Source organism: Acomys russatus, chromosome X (assembly GCF_903995435.1).
Source record: "Acomys russatus chromosome X, mAcoRus1.1, whole genome shotgun sequence".
In the NCBI taxonomy this organism is placed as follows: domain Eukaryota; kingdom Metazoa; phylum Chordata; class Mammalia; order Rodentia; family Muridae; genus Acomys; species Acomys russatus.
In genome coordinates this window covers 99259849-99268010 of record NC_067169.1, presented here as the reverse complement: position 1 = coordinate 99268010, position 8162 = coordinate 99259849, and positions in this window count along the sequence as shown.

Genomic DNA, 8162 nt, shown 5'->3' with positions numbered 1-8162 from the left:
AGTTCTGAAGTACTAGAGTCATTTTCTCTGGTGAATGACTCAGACTCAAAGTTTTTTTACCAAACTTTTTATATCAAAAATTCTATTTATAAAACATGGGCAAACAAAAAGTGTGAGCCAGTCTCCATGTTTGCTTTTTAAAGGTCAGGATCTTCACTCTCCAAATTCAGTTATCTCTCCATATTTTTTTCAAACCCCTGAACCAAATTTCCCAACTGGCTCTTTTAAGATTTCTGGCTAATATTGTCAACACTGAATGGTTTGGTGGTGGTAGTGGCAGCAACGCAGAACCTTAGTTATAGGTTCCAATATGCATTTTCTAACCAAATCTCCTGAATTTGATTACAGAAATTTACTGGTATATGCATATAATAGTAGTAGGGCTTTGGGGGAATTCAATGGGAGCAGAAAAGCAGAGAAACATGTCACCTCAAGCACTTAGAGTCTCTTAATTATATTGACTATATTTCTTAGATACTAACAATCATTAAACTTCTAATCCAACATCTTATCATTCTAATATCATTGCTATAGTGGAAGGCAAATATAAATAACTAATGGAAGGAAAACATGAAATGTGTGTGTGTGTGTGTGTGTGTGTGTGTGTGTGTGTGTGTGTGATGTTCACCCATGTGTATGTATGTGGGCTCAACAACACAAGCACAAATAATCAGTAATGAAATACTTTGGGGACAGATGAAAGTGAATTTATAACAGTGAAGAACATAGAACACAGATGGAAGTGGAAGGTAAAACCTAAGTCCCACATGTAGTTGAAGTAGTATTAGAAACTGGTAGTTGATGGGAGAACAGAGTCAGTTTTTTAAGGATTTGATATCTGGCCTATTGACAACCATTCACTGAATCCAACACACCCAAAAGTATATGGCAAACTTAAATTGTACTTGACTGTTTTTAAAGAGAGGCATACAAAATTGTGAAGTAGAAGATCTGGGAGAAGTTGCAAGAGGGGTGAATGTGATCAAAATAAATTGCATGAAATGCTCAAAGAATTAATAAAATATTTTTAGAACACAAAGTTCCATCTTTTGGCATGGATCTCAGGATAGACAAGTCATTGATTGGCTCCAAGTTCTGAGCCATTCTTGCTCTAGTGCATCTTGCAGGCAAGATAGGTGGTAGGTAGATCAGAGAGTTTGTGGCTAGCTTAGTGTCACATTCCTATCACTGTGAGTTCATCCTGGTTAGAGAAGATAGTAGATTAAGGTTTCATATCCTCCATCAATAATAGTCCTCTCTAAGGTCAAACATAGCTTCCAGCAAGTTTCAATTTCACTAGGTTGCTATATAGCCCCAGAAATGGCCGCCTATTTCAGGTTTCTGTTCCAGTACTCTTTCCCTCCATTTCTCTTTCTCTCCAATCTGATCCCTCCTGTTTCCATGCCTACCCACTCCCATTCCACCTACAAAATCTATTCTATTTTCCTTTCTCAGAGATATCTACCTTCCCTTGGTCTATGATTTGTAATTTTATCATCCTTTAATTAACAACTAAGATCTACTTGTGAGTATGCATCATGCTATTCTTTCTGTGTCTAAATTGCTTTTTCCAGGATGATTTTTTTTCCTGCAGTTCCATACATTTGTCTGCAAATTTGTGATGTCTTTTCTCTAAATGCTGGGTAAATACACCACATCCATGCCCGATACCACCTAAATGGCCAGGATATGGAAGTTGGATGACTCAGAGACTTAAGGTAGAACCAAACACAATTGAAAAAAATATCAGTGAAATGATCCCTAATGATATTCTGCTATACTCATAAGACCGGTGCCTTGTTCGTTGTCAATAGAAAAGATTCCTCCAACAACTGATAGAAGATACATAAATCCACAGCCAAACATTTAGGAAAAGCTCAGGAAACCCTACAGAAGTCTGGGGGGAAAGACTGTAGGAGTCAGTGGGATTGAGGTCACCAGGAGAACACAACACTCAGAATCAGTTAAGCAGGGCTCATAGGGGCTCAGATAAACTCAACAGGCAAACAAGGTCCCAGAATGGGTTTTTTCTAGGACCTTTGCATACATGTTGTGCTTCTTTACCTTGGTGTTCTTGTGGGACTCCTAACAGTGGAAGTAGGTGTATCTCTGAATCTTTTACTTGTTTCTGAGAACTTTTTATATATTTTTAAAATTGTTTTTAGTAATTTATTCTTGTTACCTCTCAATGGTTATCCCATCCCGTGTATCCTCCCATTCCTCCCTCCCTCCCCTTTTCCCCTTATTCCCCTCCCCTATGACTGTTCCTGAGGGGGATTACCTCCCCCTGTATATGCTCATAGGGTATCAAGTCTCTTCTTGGCAGCCTGCTATCCTTCCTCTGAGTGCCACCAGGTCTCCCCCTCCAGGGGAACTTTTTATATCTTATTTGTTGCCTTGTCCAGCATTGATATGAGACTATATGTCTAGTCTTATTTCCTCTTGTTAATGTAATATTTGGTTGATATCACTGGAGGCCTGCCCTTTTGTAAGAGCAGTAGATCTGGGGGACATGGAACTGGGAAGAAGGGAATGAGGGGAAGCTATGCTTGGTATGTCCTGTTTGAGAGGAGAATTTTGAAAAAGGAAAGAAAGAACATATAGACAAAATTAATTTTAAAAGAGAAGCAAATAGATGTAAACATTGTAGAAATGAAAGATGAGTTCAAGTCATCCATCTTACATTGTAAGGACTGTAGAGAGACTGAAAGGAAAGTAACAAGATATAAAGAAGAGACATGTAAAAATTTAAAAATAGAAATGAATAAGAAATAAATGAAAAGATATCACTTTTGAAACAAGAGCAACAAAACTGAAAAACTTTAGTTAGATTAACAAATAATGAGGAAGGATAGCAGGCTACCAAGAAGAGACTTGATACCCTATGAGCCTATACAGGGGGAGGTAATCCCCTTCAGTCACAGTCATAGGGGAAGGGAGTAAGGGGAAAATGGGAGGGAGTGAAGAATGGAAGGATACAAGGGATGGAATAATCATTGAGATGTAACAAGAATAAATTAATTAAAAAAATAAATATTCAAAATTTAAAAATCAGAATTGAAAATAACATCATAATCTATATTAATGAAATAAATGTGTAGTAGACTTCCTACAAGCAGTTCTATTCCAACAAACTGAATTACCTAGATTAAATGGAAATTTTGTTTTGAAAACAAAAGTAAACATTACTAGAGTTTAACCAGAAAGTTTTGATATATCAGTAACAAGTGGAGAGTTTCAACTTGTCATTAACAACATCGCATTGCCCCTACAAATGGTTAGGAAAATAAAGCTTTTTGGTGAAGTATTTTTATTAATTTACATTAATGTCATTTAAATCCTTCCAATCTTTTCACAGGAAGAAGAATTTATTCCTTATTTAAAATAAATAAATTCCTTATTTAAAATATACAAAGATTTTAAAAAGATAGAAGATGTATCATTAAGAGTTATACAAAAATACTATAAATGAAATAACAGCATAGTAAATCATTATACACTGCATCATAGTATGTAATACACAGATAATAAAATTTCACAAAATAAGTCAATCTGAAAAAAGATAAAATAGTAAAACATAAAAAATGTCATTATATACAATGAAGAGGATGAAATTAATGTTGCAGATTCCAATTTTCATGAGAAAGTCATGAAAATATTTAAATAAAAGATACTTCTTCAACATAGTAAATACCATTTCTGTTGTTTACATAGTTTCAGGCCTTCAAGTTAATCTTTTAAAAATATTAATAACCAAACTGGGTAGTAAAGCTACAATGAAATAAATAGATCTTCAAGAACATATCCACATATCAACATACTATTTGGTGATTTTATTATTATTTTTTTGTACACAATCATGTTTTATTTGAAAAGATTATCTACACTGTACTGACTACCAAAACAGGTGACCAAGACACTACATCTCTGTCCCAGAGACACTGAGTCCCCATGGAAAGATGTGGTATGTCATGAAGACTGGAAGTATCTTTCCTTGGAGGCAGAAGGTGGGTTTCTGACACTGGTCGGTCTTATTTCTTGTGCCAAAGTACGCATAGGACACACTTTTGCTTAAGGTCCGAGTTCCGACCTTGGTTCTACAGCTGCTAAGCCTCTGGCATCCTGTGACACCCAACAGCTTTCTCAACATCTAGATGAGACCTCTGTAGGCTACAAAAAAGCCTACAGAGATGAGGATGTGGCTCCTTAACTTGGTTTTTCCATCACCCAAGAGGAACAGAGGAGACTGATCTCTGGGTCACCAAGACATCATTGGCTTAGAGATGGTTTGGAGACTTGTAAAAAGCAAAGTATCTTCCTGGAAGTGAAGCCACAGTGGAGTTTTCTGAAATGGTCCAACCAAACTTTGCCTAAAGGGCTGCCTATCATACTTGATTTTAAATTTACACTTTCAACACATGATTCAGATACATATGAAAACAGATCCCAATGGCTAAAATGTGAATGTATCAACAGGTCAGCAACTGCAAAAAGGTTCTTAGATATAATACGGGATCCAAGGACTCCACAGATTCAATTAACATTTCCAGATTCTTTTGCTTCCTAATGGTAATAGGGCATGACCAGGAAAAAGCCATGGTTATAGTTGCTAAAGGCAAATGGTGACACTGTCTTGATTTTGCTCCATTTTCTATAAATGTTGTCATTTGAACCATCAATTGTAAAATTTATATTAAAAATTTTGGTTCCCAACAGCAGTATGTGAAGGAGTCACAATGTTTGTGAGTTGGTGGGCATTCCATAGGTCATCTTCCTCCACAAGCAGAAGACATGGATCAGGGGAAGCTGGAATCTCTCTTATTTTCAGATATGTGGGGAGAACAATCTGATCTGTTCAGCATTTTATGGCAAGAACCTTCCAGAAATCTTCCTCATAACCACAGTGAAGATCACTCCAACGAAGACGACGGCTAACAAAATGCCAACTATGATGCCAACCAGGGTCATGGCTGCCAAGCCATTTTTCTTATCTGTTGTCTGTGTCTCACCTTCTGTGTTCTCTCTCTTGGGGTGACTTGTTTTCATATCCATCGAGTGGCTAGTCATCACTTTGACAGTGGTTGTACTTTTATACTCCTCATGATATGGTCTGAGGTTCCTGTGGTTGGCAGTTCCTCAATGGCAGGCCATGTTCTACTCTCTGTGTGTGTTGGTACCCAAGGTGCCTTGCCAGTAGAATCATTCAGTCCTCCAGTAGCAACCTTCCAAGCCAGAACTGATAGTTACCAGCAATAGCTTCCACTAATGGTGGCAAGCTGTGGCTAGGGCTGATGGTTCCTAGCAGGGGCCTCCACTGATGATGACAAGTGGGGACTGGAGCTGATGGCTTCTAACAGGGGCTTCCACTGGTGGTGGCAAGCATCTAAAAAAGAAAGGGAAAAAAGAAAAAATAACTGCACACTCATGCACACAAGCACGTGCACACACACATACACACACTTACTTACACTAGATGATGAAGTGAGACAGTCTCCATTAGGTGGGTTTCAACAAGCTGCTTTTTCTTCTTTTTGTTATTATCTTCTTATTTTCATCCTTATCATTATTCTTTTTCATGTTCTTATACTTTTTCTTATCCTTATTCTTTTCCTTCTTCCTATCCCTCTGCTTTTCCTTCTTCCTCTTTCCGTCTTCTTTATTTTCTTACACTTCTTTTCACAGTTTATATACCCCAAAAATCTTTTAAGCAGTACAAAAATCACAATGAGGTTGCATTCTATCTCTCTCTAAATAAATGATTACAATGGATATATGTAAGAAAATCATATTTCACAATACCTTCACATGACCAAGTGTTTTAAACATTATGGGTAAGGAACAAACATGAACAAGTTATTTTTGAGAACCCACATACATTTGTACATAAGCAACTAGTTATATATTAACAGAGTTTAAGCAAGCAAGGGAGTTTTTCAGCCAGCTTTTCTTTACTGGCAGGCTGCAATTTGTGGTTACAAAGAAAGAATCAATTATCTTAAGAAACAATCTTATGAAGATCTTAAAGGAATCACAAATCTAAACTCCTATATAAAAACAATCAGCCATGTATATTTTAAGTCCTAAAGGTGCTCATCTACTCATTAATATGTTTTATTAAATTATATCGAGAATCTAATGGCAAAAAAATAGAATAAAGAAATAAATTGTCATCTAAGTCACCAGGCCAGCTTGAAAGAGTCACACCAGCCAATGTTGCTATGGGCCATTGTTCTTGCTTTGCCAACCTCAAAAAGTCCCAGGCTTTACTAATAAGAGTGTACTTTCTCTTAACTTCAATTGTCCCTCAAGATTTCCTGCATCAAGGACAAAAACAAAAGCATCTTCACCCTACTTTGCCAAACAATCTATTCTTCCATAAGACTTACTACGTCACAGCCACTAGCAAAAACATCTTTACCTAACCTTGTTGAACAATCTACTTTCCAAATTCTTTCTAAGGGTAGTGATCATTGGTAGGAATCTACATCTGTAGATTATTTTCAGAGATGGTGGTTGAATCATTAATCTGCTCCTAGCAACAATGCCTGAAAGACATCAAACATTGTTACTGAGTACACCAATGGTACTGCCCAGTGAGGGGCTGGAAGCCCCCTTTATAGTACTCACACAATTCACATATTAAGAGGATTATAAGGACTGCAAAGGTAACAAGCAAAGCTATGTTCCATAACAGCATGAAGCTCTCAGGACACACAGTTCTCAGGGTTATGCCTCGCGGAGACACACCCATTATGTGTTTGCTAAAGAGTGGGCCGCATTACATGAGTTCTAGAGCTGTTTTTCTGTTCCTCTTGCATGGACCCCTGCAGCTTTTTTTCATATCCTCTTCAAGGACCTTAAATATATTTATAATTTCTACTTTGGAGTCCCTGTTTTGTGCTTTAGCAATAATGTATTTCTTGGGGCCTACTGCAATAGGATTACTCACTTGTGCATGAGGCATATTGTTTTGGTTGTATTTGCTCTGTGATCTAGAAATCTGGAGGTATTATGTTTAAAATGTTTCTTGTTGTTGATATCTGCTCTTATCTTTTTTTCAGGTTCCATTTTTTTGGTTGCTGTTGCCCACTTTGAATTCTAGGTATGTGTGGTGGCCATTCAATCTTTGGTACATAGTGCTTGTGTGGATAGTGGGTGACCCAAAGGAATGGAGATAGCCTACGAGGAATGTTGAGAGACCAAAGGAAACAGCAAGGGGAACTGGAGCATACAATAAAAGACAGAGTCCCTAGTGAGGGGGTGTAGGGTGGGAAGAGGGGATTTTACAGGCAGGGTAATATAGAACTAAGAATAATTTGCCAAGACTAGAAAAAAGGACAAACAGGATAGTGAAAATATACTAACTGTCTCCTCAGTGTGTTCATTATTAGTTCCTTGTAGAAAATATTTTTGAAGGTCAGTAACTAACACAAAAAATGGAAATTGACTAGAGATGAGGCTAAAAGGGTTAGAAGGAAAGAGTTTAAGAGTTTGTAATCGAGGGTTGTCTCAAAATCTTGGTCCTCTTCCAATTGTCTCTTCCTTGTATTCTAGAAACATGCACCACCACAGTGGCAATTATGGGATTTACAACTATATACCACTGAAATTTTCTATGTAAAACATTAATTTTGTTGTAATTAAACAAAAATGATGAATGCATTTTGCTGAATAGATATTTTTAAGAATAGATGCTTATCACTATTAAAATGTATATGGTACATTTAATAATATAAAGATAATCTTGATTCTTCAGTTAACCTCAGAATAAGTAGAAGTGAAAAGCACATATTTCATAAAAAGTAAATCACTACTAAAAACATCTTTGATATTAATTTGATAGATTCTTATTATTGCTTTTGATATCAAAGTGAACAAAATATCATTTTCTTCATAATATTCAGACTTTAACATAAACACTTGGCTCTCTTACTATGTGAAACAAACTGATCTAATAAAAATAATATAAATTGTACAATTTGTAGAACCTTAGAAATGAGGTACTATCATTTGTTTCATATTTTATACATATTAACAAAATCACAATGATGTTAGGGTAATTGTCCAAAGTAACATGATTAATAAGTTGTAAAGTAACTGTTAAACATAATATTACTACACATGGAATGGAGAATAGAAAGTATTAAAATATTTTGAAGGAT